A 14,879-nucleotide genomic window follows, 5' to 3' on the forward strand; every position below is an offset into this window, starting at 1 on the left:
TTGAGAAAGGATATCACAAATAATCTCTGTGGTTTGACCATTACAACCTATATGGTTTCTGAAAAGTATCTGAAGTGGACTAGTCTATACTTCGTTCATAGAGGCAGGCAAATCTTTATGTTATGCTTCAGGTATATATGAAATGAAACTCATATTACAACTGGAAGATATAGCAGAGTAAAGTGGAATGACTGGAGAAAAAAGTGGCTAGTTTTCTACTTTAAAAAGTTTATCCATGACACAGAGGGAAAGTTCAGGATGTCTGTGGGAGCTCTTTCTACCTGCTGATGATATAAACTTATTGAGAAAAAAAATCCATACTACTTTCAAATGATGAATGGCACATCACTCTGAGACAATTAGGTGAAAAGTTATACAGCAGTTGTTTTCAAATGGAGTAACTGATTTTTTTTCTCCCCTCCAAGAGGTTTCCTTTTGTGCAGTATTGTCTTTTAAATGGGAAGGGATTAGATATATTAAGATTTTAAGGTAGCTAACATGGATAGGTAAAATATGAAAATTTAGCTTCAAACTGAAATTGGTATAAACAAATAAAAACAAATAAATGTGAGGATGTAGGAGAGCCAGGAATAAGGCTAAGAGTGCATACCATAATATTCTACCCATCTAGTGAGAGTAGGGGAGATGCATGACTCTGCCTTTCTGCATTTGCTTATTACCATAGCAACTATCCATACTTGACTAGTATAGAGAGACCCATGGATTCTTAGCACTGATATTTTTTCACTTCCTATTGTATTGTAAATTGATTTATTTTTCAGTCCATCTATTTGAGTTCATGTGGTAGGTTACACAGTTCTTTTTCTGTGCTTCATTGCACCTTTTGGTTTGTACAAGCCTTGGGTGAGAACCAGAGGGGCAGCTGCTCATATGGTGGGGAAGGAAATTCAATGATTCATGAACATACACAGGAAAGAGTGAAGACAGTGTTTGCTCTCAAAGACAGTGCACAAGCTTCCACTCTCAATGATGCAGAAATTTGAATGTGAAACACGTTCTCCTCTTGGCATTTTGCCAGAAACGTCTAGTTTTGTTGGAGACCATAAGGAAAACACTATACAGATTCACACGCTTTATATGGGAAGTTAAAGTGATGGCGTATCATACTATGTGTGGTGGCGTTTTCTTTTTAAATCTAATCAACACGAGAACCAATCTTAGGTCCATTGTCAAAACTTTTTTTTTTTTTTTTTTTTTTTTTTTTTTTTTTTGCGGTACACGGGCCTCTCGCTGTTGTGGCCACTCCCGTTGAGGAGCACAGTCTCTGGACATGCGGGCTCAGCAGCCATGGCTCACGAGCCCAGCTGCTCCGCGGCATGTGGGATCCTCCCGGACCGGGGCACAAACCCGTGTCCCCTGCATCGGCAGGTGGACTCTCAACCACTGCACCACCAGGGAAGCCCCAAAACATTATTTTTAAAACAGCCTTTTATTGTTTTTTAATTAACAAAATAAATGCATGTGCATCAATATAGCCATGCAAGAAGAAAAGGAAAAGAACCAAGAGTCCAATTTCTCATTCCCTCTTAAAAAGACATATATATATAACTATTTATACATAATAAACATGTAAAATGTAAACTTTTTAGTCAACCATATAAGGTAGACACCTTTCCATCAGGAATGGCTCTTGTTTCATCAACATTCTGTTCTTCTTTCCCTCACATAATGATAAACAGAAGACTCTGCTAAACTGGATTGCCATAATAATTTAATTTATTTAGAATAATTTAATTTCTAAAGAAGAAAAGTATTGATTTTACTATTTACAGCATTTCAAAAGTTTTCTAAGGGGTTAAAAAAAGAGTGCATAAGAGACAAGTATATATTAAAAACTGGCTTGTATAAAATGATTCAATAATATCTGTTACTCTGAATGGAGAGATGTTAATTGGCAAGAGCTTTCGACATGGTGTGGAAGTGAGAGTATATTGTAACAAATTAAAATGTGTTGATGGATTAAAAGAAAAGTCATCCCAACATATTTTTTCTATGATAGCCATAAGAGCTAACAGAGTTTGGGGGCATTCCCCAAGAAGGACTTTGAAAAGCACAATGAGCATTGTCTAATGTGTGTCCCAGGTCTGCAGGTCCATCCTGTATAACTAACGCCCTGAACTCCAATCAAGTGTAACAGAAAACAAAATGTTAGAAGCAGATAAACTGTAGAAAAAGGTGAAGGTGTACTTATTTGTGTACCAAATCCCAGAATTTGGAAAAAATATATTGGTGTACGACAGTAACACAGCAATTTATGTTAAATGTGTAAGAAATGGTTTTGACTCACCTCTCAAAAAAGTGTTCCTTGAAATTAATGAACTTGGGATGTGATGCTAACGATGTGCCTATAATCATGTTTACATTTTACAGTGTTCATCACGTAAGGTCCTACACATCCACTGCTGTGGGATGCACACCCCATGCTGACTTAGCTTTCCTGCATCCCTCTCTCTGGTGGATACACACAGAGGAACCTCAGAGTGTGCTCAGTGTCTTCTTGCCTGGTAAAGCTCTTTACTCTGTTGAAGCCACCATCTCCCTCCCCTCATTGCTGTTTGCTGCTATCTTTCCTTTCAACTCTCCTTCATTCAACAACATGTGGACTGAGCACTAGCCTCACAGTCTTTCTCCTGTTACCATTTTCTGGTTCTTTTAATATCACCATCTTCAACATTCAATGGACTTTTCTTTTTCATTTCTTAATCTTCTAAAGTTTCGATTTTTTAACTTATCTAGTTTAGATACACACTCAAATGGTCATATACTGGGATTTTCAACTGCCATTGCCTTCGGAGTCATGACCTAGAACATCTTACTTCTCAAACACAACTTGCTCAGTGTTACTCCCCTCCCTTTCCCCATTCACATAAACCAGTTCTACACACACACACACACACACACACACACACACACACACACACAATCTACTTTTACTTTCCCTTGTGCTTCTGGTTCTCCTCCCATTTTCCTACTTCCGAAAGTTTTGCAACGATCTGTCTTCTCACCCTGCTTCCATTTCCTCCCATTTATTCTTTACTCTCTTCAATATGTCTTCTACGTCTATGCCAGTGGTAGAACAATAATAAATATCGCTAATGCCTTTTGATTTGAAAATCCAGTGGACATCTTTCTGGCTTTATCCTACTCAGTCTCTCAGTAGCATTTAAAACTCCTTCTTATTAAGAAACTGTTCTTGTTGACTTCCAAGACACTGTATATTCTTCATTTTTCCACTACTGTTGGTCTTCTCTTTTTAGATGATCTCATCCATTTCCGTGAATTTAGTTGCATTTCTCTGACAGTGATTCTAATATTTACATGCCTGTCCTTGTTCTCCTCAAAATCCAAGTTCTATTGTCATAGATATTGCTACCCTTTGACCTCTCTAACTCTCTCACAGTATCTCATGTATGTATGTAGGAAATAGAACTTTTGATTTCCTCCTCACAGTGCCATAATGCTTACCCAGTCTTACCTGTTTTAATGAATGACATCACCTTTTACCTAGCTGCTCAACCTCCAACTCACATCCAATCAATCACTTAATCATTTCATTAAGTCTTCTAAATATGTCTGAATCTGCTGCCTTATATTGATATGTTTTTCCACTACTTGATCGGTGACACGTAAGCTCTATTAGTATTAAAGCTTCCCATCAGATCTTCCTGCCTACATTCTTGCACCCTTCTAATCCAGGGGTCAGCAAACCTTTCTTATAAAAGAAGAGAAAATCAATATTTTAGGCTGTGTCAGCCAAACAGCCTGTCTGTTGCCACTACTCAGCTGTGCCATTGTAGCGTGAAAGAAGACATAGACAATATATAAAAGAATGGATATTGTTGTGTTCTAATAAAACTTTATTTATAAAAGAAATGGTGAGCATCTGCCTTGCTGCAGCTAGAGGAAATATTCTAAATACAAATGTTATTCCACTCCCCTGTGGAACACCTGCCTTCAATGACTTCTTAATACATTTAAAATAAAATCCAAACTTTTTATGCAGCTGTCAAGGCACTGCATGGCTTGGCCCTTTCTTACCATTCCTATTTTATCTGAGATCACATCATCCAAAATCACCATTTTTATTTAGGCTTCTTAAGCATGAACAGCGTTCAGGATCAGCTTTGTAATTGTCAAGGCCTAGTGAAGAACTAAAATGCAGGTCCCTCATTCAAAAATTAAGATTAAAAAATGGAGCTCTGGAAAGTGGATTCAGGTTCATTAGATTTCTTCTCTCCAACATGAGCTTGTAGATATTTTATACTACTTACTGAGTGAGAATATATGCTATGGGTGCCAGACCCATGAATAATCTTTGGTATTTTGCTTTCAAACATTTATTCACTGGAATTTTATTGTTGTTCTAACATAAGATTGAGACTTTTGGGTTACCCAGGAAAAACAAATTAGTAGAGGAAAACACAGTAGGATATTTTGTAGCTCTATGGGGTTTTTTAAAAGTATGAATCATGCAGATTAATTCTAAAATTTAAATTTATTACCATCAAAACCATCCCCATTAAACCCCAATGAAGCATTGAGTTGGCATTTTGGCTGATCTTAATTGTTAATTTGGATCTGCTACTAAATGCTACTATAAGAATGATATAATCTTAAATAAAAAAATTATTTAAGTAAACTTGAAGGATATGCTTTCTCTGAAAGATTTCTTCAGACATATGTCTCTAATTGATTTTTTCGATCAATCTACTTACTGCTTTTAAAGTATTTATAACTACATTTTTCTTATTTTTGGAAATTAGTATATAAGAGAGAGCTATTTCTGGGTTTAGGACAGCTGGATTTGAATTCTGGTTCTGCTACCTACTAACAGTCACCATGGCCAGGTAATTTAGCTTCTGGGAATTTCAGTTTTCCATGTGGAACAGCCCTGGAAATCCTATACATATAATCTCTTGACATGTATAAATGATATTGCTATTGTTGATGATGGCATCATGTCTAATGATTTTGTAAGACTCCAGAAATATGGCTGAAAAGTTTCACTCCTTTTGGTTCAATGTGACATTTTAATTTTGTAAGTATTTTTTCTAATTATGGGGTTTTATTCCTTATTTTTTCTTTATTGCTTTTTGCATTCTGTCCATGATATACCCTTTGTCATATTCTGTACTGCCAGTTTGGAAATATCTCAGTTTATCATTATATTGGTTCATCCAGACTTCGATGATAGCTATTTTGTTGGATGGGGCTATTCCAGTGATTTGTTACATATTGCATAGGAAGAGATAACCTGGAGACACACATTTGTTAACTTACTGATAGAGCTTGCAGTTGCATGTGGTGGTTTACACAATTTAACATCATTTTCAACTCTCTGGTTGAGAATATTTTAAAGCATTTCCTTGATATGAGTGAGGTCTACACAGTTTATCCCCTTATGTTTAACTTTTTACAACCTGGTTGGATTTCACTTAATAGAAGTGTTCTGATAAGCCTACTTTGTTGACAACTTTTAACTCCATTTAGATTTCATACTGCATTGCTTTGTTTTTATTAAGTGACTAATAGGCAATTTCTGTTATTTAAAGTACTGAAATGAATTCCTAATTCCCAAACTATATATTTCTCTTTTCTTCTTTAAAAAAAGAATCATAGGATAAAAATTGCAAAATTATACTATTTTCTTGCTAATTTTCTGTATTTCTAAATCAGCACATGAAACTAAATTGGTGAGTTGAAAGAGGATTTTTTCTTAAAATCTTTAAAGATAAAATAAAAAATATATATACACACAATTTGTGTATATATATATATATATATATATATATATATATATATATACCATTTGCTTAGAAGAGAGATAAAAGGTGCCTTTATCATTTTCTTATGTGACTTTAATAGTAAATAATCTATACTCTGTGACTGTATAACTACTACTCTTCCATACATTCCAAGAAAGTTAGCAAGGATTCACACGGAAATGCATATATAAAGATGTTCATTGGAATATTATTAACAATAGAGATAAACTGGAAACAAAAATTAATAAGCCATATGGGGAATGATTAAATTATGGAACAGCTGTATACCTTAATGTGATATTGCCATTAAAACATGTATTCATTGACATGTATTCATGTCATAGTTGCACATGTTTAGAATATAATATAAAACTTATAAGAATATTAAAATTTTATATTCAGGACGATTCAAGTATGGAAAAATATAATGTATATGAGAAACTGGACGGAAATAAAACAAAATGCTAGTACTGGCTACCATCAGAAAGTAATACAGATGATTTTACATTTTTTACTATATTTTCCCCTGCTTTCTCAGTTTCTATAATGAATATGTAAGAGTGTAAAATAGGACAATTATCATTAGGTAAAATGCAATATATATTCAGAATAGTTTTATTTTTTCTTTTGTATGTTATAATACTTTTACCTTTTCAAAGATTTAAAAATTCTTACATCTCAGGCTTATAATTAGGTATAAAAGGAGCTATTGGTTTTTTTTCTATTATACTGCCTTATTATGTCATAAACATACATCATAGAGAAGCAGTGCATACTGAAACCAAAAGAATTGGCAATTTGGAACTATAGTATAGAGTAGTAAGTGACTAAGCAAGTCACCATGTTTCTCCTTATAGAGTCACACATAGTGACTGGAATGTTTTTGTGTTGCCTTCCAAATATAGTTGTGTATATAGTATATGGATTGTGCTTTAGTCATCTTAAACAAAACCTACACTTAGAAATACTACAGTACCAATAGTAGCTGGCATTGGGAGAATGGAAAGTTACATATTTGCTCATTTAGTCATTCATTCTTCTATGAAACGTGTTGAAAATCCTCAGTTCTAGCTGTTGTGTTGTTAGCTGGAAGAGCAGAGTTCTTATTTCTTCTGACTACACTGGATCTTAGTTTTTTCTAATCTATCAAACTACTCCTCCTTGCTCTATTTTCCTCCTAGTCCATATGTAATTTATAGAGTAGATGTTAATGTCATAGTTGCACTTTTAAAACATATAAGATAAAATGGATAGCCACTTTACTTTAAAGATGATGGATTTTTTTGTAGTTAAATTTCTTATTAAAGGTGTTTTAAAAACAGGCTCCATGTGACTTGGGAAATATAATCTTTAGAGACAAACCACTATTTTTTTTTACCAAATTTCACTCATTTATTAAAATTTATTGAGGATATGTTACGTGTCTGGCACTGTCACAGATGCTGAATTGTGTGCAAAATAAAAGTTATTTCACTTCTCAAGGGACTTTATAGTTTAATCGGAGAATGGAATGGAGATTTATCTATTAATTCAATTTATGCTATATTTGTTTCCCTTTGAGCAATAACCTTTAAACAGGTTTTATATCTGCTTTAGAGAAAAATTTTTATTTTCTGGGCCAAAAGAAAAAATAAAATGATTCTACACATCTCGAAAAGAATTCTTATGACCCAGATTTGTCTTGTGAAAGACTGCTATATTTCAAGCCATTATATGCTGACTGAAATATGAAAGTTCAATATTTGGGTCCTGAGTAAATAGATACATGAAATTTATCACTTAAACACAAAACAAAATATTATCAAAGAAGCCATAATCCCCACTATAGTGAATATTCTGGGTCAAAAATAACATCTATGTCTTACATGAAGATGTTGGGAAGTACCACTAAACATTGCCCAATGAAGATTCTTTGTACTTGGTGGGGGAGGAGCACATCCAGTTAGCATCTTAGCAGGAATGCTAATTACATTATTTTGATAACTACTCCGTGGTGTTAATTAGAAATTTTCCAGCAAAGGAGCCGAAGTACAGTTTTTTGGTGCTCTATCAGATAGAGCCATTCCACCCTGGCATCTTTTAAAAGTATTTCAATGTGATTTTTCAAATAGTTTGAGAGAAACGAGAGTGACTTTATCTTAACCTTTATTTATTCACCATATTATATTTGGTACACATTTTCTAACTTTCTGAGTCATTAGCTGATCTCCTACATTAACTAAAAACATGATTAATAACACTGCTTTATTGTTCTGTTCCCTGTTGTTCTGTTTAGCATTCCTCTTCTTCAGTGTATTCAGGCTTCCTAGCTGCAAACACCTTGATCAATAAAAGTTGTATCCAATGTCTTCAGTGTTCTCAGCATAGTTTTGTATATAGCAGCACACAGGATATAGTATCAGCAGATGTATTGAATTGGACTTCTGCAACTTTAGTCTGTGGATTTGTCTTCTTTGATTTTGACTCATCTAAGAATAATTAATACCTTAATAACAGATGTCAAATGTATTATACTTTTGAGTATAATTCCTCACTTTGATGTTTGCACTACTGGTCCTCCAGTTGCATATACTTATGATTTTCTAAGGGAAATTATTATAGTACTCTTGGTCATCTTTAAAACACTATTTAGAACATAAATTTTAGAAGGATGATGAATTGCAGTAATATACCCCTAATCCCACATATTACACAAAAAAATGTACTATAAAATGTGAGCACATTTGCTTACATTAATTTATTTTGTGCTTCAAATTATTGACCAATCCATATAACCAATGTTTTAAAAATCTTTCTTACTATTACAAGTAAACCAGTGTTTAATAAGCCTCCCCATCAATCAGCCAGTACTAGTACAAGTTACCATGATTAAGTAACCATATACATTACCATCTAAACAAACATTTTTGGCTACCACATGTTAGCACACCTTGATGGATGATGGTCATATTTTTGCAGCATTTCCATCTTATTTAAAAAGTAATGTGCTAATATTTGAATATTTAATTGTATTTTTCATATTGTCCTCAATATTTTATAGAAGAACATGAGAATGGAAAAATTATATTGCTGACACAAGTAATAAAAAGCAATTACCTTGTACTTGCTAAAATAGAACAAATAAGAGAATAATTAAGTATGGCAATGATGACATATTTTTAGGCTCAATTTGATACCCATTGGACTTACACAAATGACAGGTATTTTTAACTATGATGGAAAATTAGAAAAATTAAAGACCATACATAAAATTCTGGTAACATATCAATAGAGCTTGAATATACATTTTTCTTTCAAAAATTTTCAGGTAGAAACCCAAACAAAGATAAATCTACTGTTCAAATTTTGCCCATTAAATTTCTTGCACAATATTAGGAAGATACATACTGTGGTAGTTAGCCCCTGAAAACTCAATGAAGGTAATCTTAAAAGCAGTACTTAATTATTTTTTAAAATGTACAATTATTTCTTAGTTTTCTGCTTTTCATTATGTCGTTGCAAATTTCGTGACCAGATATTTTAGAAATCAGTTTTTTGACATTTGTACGAATTCTAAGAAAACTCTTGGCTTTTGATTAATTAGTAAATAGGATACATTGTCATATAAATGTGCAGATCTAAAATAATTACCTTTTCTTCTAGAAATGAGCATGCTTATTTAGTACTTTGATAGGATTTAGTGTCTGGAACAGAAAACCTGTCTGCATCATTTTGCCCTTCATTTTGAGCTGTTTTTTTGAACAGAGATTTTTTTTTATTGTTGTTGTTGTTGTTTTTAGTTTTTCAACTTAAATTTCAGGTCATTGACAACTGAATACATATTTTGAATATGCAAGCAGCTTTCTCATTGTCTCATCCAGTCTAGTTATTCACTACATCCTACTCTTTCCACTTTTGAAGATAGCCCTTTTATAAATAGTTTAGTTCTATTAGCTTATATTTTGTTCTTTCTATTAGCTTATATGTTTGTAAGTGTCCTTTCTTACTTGACATTTTAGCTGCTCTGTTCTTTAAATTAGTTTTACAACATCTTAACCATCTATTTTTGTAATCTCCTTCTGTTAATTTCATGTAGTTTTATGTTTTTCACATCACACCGTATTGTAGGTATATGTACATGGATTTTTAAAATGTGTTTAGTTTTTATTCAGAGTACCCACTGCTTTCTTTCTGTTTTAATAATTAATCAAGTGATAGGGAATTATTGAGCTGGACTTTGTTTTTCTCATTCACTTTCAATAGTTTAATTATCTTACCTGATTTTTAGCTGGTGATATATTTCTTTCATATGCTTACTCAATCTGTACTAGTGGATTTAACATTAGGTTCCAAACATATAGTAATTATCATCTAAATATTCAGATGTCATGTTGGGAAGAGAAACATACAGGCACAAAATTAGATGTAGCAGTGAATCATAAAATATCTGTTTTATTTGTAACACATATCTTCAAATTATAACTATGCTTGCCATCTTTTTTATTCAGACAGTTATTTATGTGCTGGCAAATATACATTATGATATGCTATTCATCTGGAAATTGTTTTGAAAAGACAACATTCTATTTTGATGGTATAAAAGACAATTTTTACAAAGCCCATTTTCATCAAGAACTGGTTTATTTGAATCTATGCATTTCATACTGAATGATTTTTATGTTCCATGGGTAAAATAATTATAAATATATCTTCTGTGGTCATAGAGCTGTAACTCTTCCCTGCTCCCTTGGAAAACACCTTTTTAAGAAAAGAATTTAGATTTCTCTGCATTTTAATGAATCATTTCTTGTCAGACAAATGTATAGTTATTTGTCATTATATCAGTTATTATGTTATAATAGCAACATGTGAGTTTACTAAATAGAAGAGAAATACTTTGCATAAGCTTGACGAATAGTTCTGTGAATCTTGGAGCAGTCTTACAGGATGACATATTTAAGGCCCTAGCCCTTAGGTAGGTTTGCACTTAAATCAGGCATTGTCAGAAGGGATATTGGGACTAGATTCCAGTAAAGAAATAATGCTCCCCTCGCCACCACCACCAAAGATGGCTCCGTTCTAATCCCTGCAACCTCTGAATATGTTACTTGACATGACAAGTGGAACTTTGTAGATGTGATTAAGTTAAGGATTTAGAGATGAGATTATACTGGTAGTTGGATGGGCCCAATATAATCACAGGGTTCTTAGAAACAAGAAGGCAATGAGTCAGAGAAGGAAATGTGATGTTGGAAGCAGCAGTGAGAGAGAGAGAGAAGAAGAAAGAGAGAATATGAATGACTGAATGAATTTGAAGATACTACACTGCTGACTTTGAAAATGAGGTAAGAGATCATGAGCGGAGGAATGTAGCAACTTCTAGAAGCTGGAAAAGTCAAGGAAATTGATTTTTTCCCATAGAGACACCAGAAGAAACACAGCCCTGTCAAAACTTGACTTTGGTTTTAGCCCAGTAAAATATGTTTCGGGCTTTGACCTTCAGAACTGAAAGATAATAAAGTTGTGCCATTTTAAATTACTAAGTTTGTGGTGACTTGTTACAGCAGCAATAGGAAACTAATACAATTAATCATAAATAGGAGGATGATTTGTAGAAAAGAAAAGCCAACCAAAGTATAATTATAAAGTAGATAAAATTAGTCCCTGGGTATCTTTCTCCTTCTCTTGGATGTTCTCTAATAGAAATGAACCATTTCTCTGGACTTTTCCTCCATGCCCTAGCACAGACATCTTATCTAAATCACTATTCCTTTTCTGCCGCAGCTTCCTTTGTCTGTTTTGGTTTACTACCTTTCTGTTTTCCAGCCACCTCCATTATACCTGTCTCTCACCCCCATCACTATAACTTTGTGTTTGATCTCTATGCCTGCAACCCATAAATAAGCTATCTGTGTGCTGTGTTTTCATGAGAACTTCCCTGTTGCTGATAGTCTCTTCATACCTATTCTCTAAACTAATAGTAATCTATTTCAAAACTATTCATAGAGAAATTTTTATTCAAATCTACATATAGAGAGGATTCTAATTCAAAACCTACTCACAGAAAGGGAGTTTAGGGTAAGCAGGCTTTTTTAGCCCTATTTCTATCACTCATTTAAAACTACTAGAACTAATTAAAGAAAGGGTTGGGAAGAATAGCAGTAGTTGACTATTCAAAGCAACTGATGAAAAATTTTCAAGGAAGGAACAATTAAAATAAATGTAAAATTTTATTGGTGCAGGCCATAAAAATACAAAATATTAAAGGAGCCTCTGTTGTATAATGTACTCTGACTTTTTATTTCAGATAGCAACAAAGACAGTGATAAGACCTATCTGACCACTGTTCTAAATAATTTACATATGCATTTAATGAACGTTTAGAACTCTGTCCTCATGTAATACAAGAGGAAACTGAAGCAGAAAGAAGTGAGTTGATTTGCCCAAGGTCATGCAAGTGGCAGGGTTGGAAAAGTGTGAGTGTGTGTATTTGTGTGTGTATTTGTGTGTGCATGCATTCTAGGTACTCACAAAGTAACCAACAAGCAATAACAGTATTTACTAATGCTATAAGGTATCCTCTGCTATTAGACTCTTAGTTTAATTAAAAATAATATTAAAAATACCTCTTGCACTGGTTGCAGTATAACAAGCATGGAGACTGAAACCATATTGTCTGTATACACTGCCCAGCTTTCACTGCTCAGATTCAAAGCACTGTTTCCCAGACAAGTCATTTAACTGTACTGTGCCTTAGTTGCTTGGGATATTACAGCTGTGTGTTGCAAAGAACTCAGGAGGGTTAAGGGAGTTAATCTATGTAAAATATTCTGGAACATTGTTTGACACAAGTTAAGTGCTGTGTCATTGTTAGCTATTATAATGATGATTTTAATTGAAGTAAAGTTATCTAATATACATGTGCATTTTAATAGGAGAAAATACTTATACACATACTTCTAAAAATACTTCTTTCATTTGTCCCAAATGTACATTTTGGTCTCCGTTATCTTTAATCACTGTCAAATCAAATAATCTTAGATAAACTAATCTGGTCAATTATATATTTATGTGCAACAAAATTGAGATTGGATCAAAGTAGAAGTGGTCAAGTAAGGCTATTGTAGAGTTGAGTTTTCCTTCTCTCTTAAGATAGTGAGGAGACTCATACAGAAAATGAACGTGTTACTGCCAGAATAAGCAATGCTTTTATGTTAGTGATTCTCAAACTTTACATCAGAATGATCTAGAAGGCCTCTTAAAACACAGAGTGCTGGTCCTCATCTCCATAGCATCGAATTCAGTAGGTCTAGGGAGAGGCCTGAGAATCTGAATTTCTACAAGTTCCAGCCAGTGATGCTGCTTATCCAGTGGTCATACTATGAGAACCACTGCTTTAAATCTTTAAGCTATAGCAGAACCAATTCTGTGACAAACATAATTTTTTTAAAATAATTTTTTTTTCTTGGCTTCCATTTTAAATAACTCTAAGTGACATAAGTTGACCCTGTGTTAGGTTAGAAATTTTGGACACATTATATCCATCAGAATATCTATAGGAATATCAACATTATAGATTCAATAGGAGGTTTCCTATTGTGAGAGATAAAGGGCTACTTTTTATTTTTTCATTTGGTAGTTCTATTTTTAATTTTTTTTAACATCTTTATTGGGGTATAATTGCTTTACAATGGTCTGTTAGTTTCTGCTGTATAAGAAAGAGAATCAGCAATACATAAACATATATCCCCGTATCTCCTCCCTCTTGCTTCTCCCTCCCACCCTCCCTATCCCAACCCTCTAGGTGGACACAAAGCACTGAGCTGATCTCTAAAGGGCTACTTTTTTTTAAAAAAAATTTTAATTTTATTTTATTTATATTTTTATACAACAGGTTCTTATAAGTCATAAATTTTATACACATCATTGTATACATGTAAATCCCAGTCGCCCAATTCATCACACCACCATCCCCATCCCCCCGTGGCTTTCCACCCTTGGTGTCCATACGTTTGTTCTCTACATCTTGGTCTCAACTTCTGCCCTGCAAACCGGTTCATCTGTACCATTTTCCTAGATTCCACACACATGCATTAATATACGATATTCGTTCTTCTCTTTCTGACTTACTTCACTATGTATGACAGTCTCTAGATCCATCCATGTCTCAATAAATGACCAAATTTTGTTCCTTTTTGTGGCAGAGTAGTATTCCATTCTATATATGTACCATAAATTCTTTATCCATTTGTCTGTCGATGGGCATTTAGGTTGCTTCCATGACCTGGCTATTGTAAATAGTGCTGCAATGAACATTGGGGTGCATGTGTCTTTTTGAATTATGGTTTTCTCTAGGTATATGCCCAGTGGTGGGATAGCAGGGTTATATGGTAATTCTATTTTTAGTTTTTTAAGGAACCTCCATACTGTTCTCCATAATGGCTGTATCAATCCACATTCCCACCAAAAGTGCAAGAGGGTTCTCTTTTCTCCACACCCTCTCCAGCATTTGTTGTTTCTAGATTTTCTGATGATGCCCATTCTAACTGGTGTGAGGTGATACCTCATTGGAGTTTTGATTTGCATTTTTCTAATAATTAGTGATGTTGAGCAGCTTTTCATGTGCTTCTTGACCATCTGTATGTCTTCTTTGGAGAAATGTCTATTTAGGTCTTCTGCCCATTTTTGGATTGGGTTGTTTGTTTCTTTAATATTGAGCTGCAAGAGCTGTTTATATATTTTGGAGATTAACCCTTTGTCCGTTGATTCATTTGTAAATATTTTCTCCCATTGTGAGTGTTGTCTTTTTGTCTTGTTTATGGTTAACTTTGCTGTGCAAAAGCTTTGAATTTTCATTAGGTCCCATTAGTTTACTTTGTTTTTATTTCCATTACTCTAGGAGGTAGATCAAAAAATATCTTGTTGTGATTTATGTCAAAGAGCATTCTTGCTATGTTTTCCTCTAAGAGTTTTATAGTGTCCAGTCTTACATTTAGGTCTTGAATCCATTTTGGTTTTATTTTTGTCTATGGCAGTAGGGAGTGTTCTAATTTCATTCTTTTACATGTAGCTGTCCGGTTTTCCCAGCACCACTTATTTTTTTTTTTACCAATT

At 33.7% G+C, this 14,879-nt stretch overlaps 1 protein-coding gene across 9 annotated transcripts in view; it reads left to right on the forward strand.

Moving 5' to 3' along the window:
* NAALADL2 (N-acetylated alpha-linked acidic dipeptidase like 2) overlaps positions 1 to 14,879 on the forward strand; it is a 1,531,400-nt gene that overhangs the window by 795,931 nt on the left and 720,590 nt on the right. The window lies entirely within an intron of this gene.

This window comes from Mesoplodon densirostris, chromosome 5 (genome assembly GCF_025265405.1).
Source record: "Mesoplodon densirostris isolate mMesDen1 chromosome 5, mMesDen1 primary haplotype, whole genome shotgun sequence".
NCBI lineage: Eukaryota > Metazoa > Chordata > Mammalia > Artiodactyla > Ziphiidae > Mesoplodon > Mesoplodon densirostris.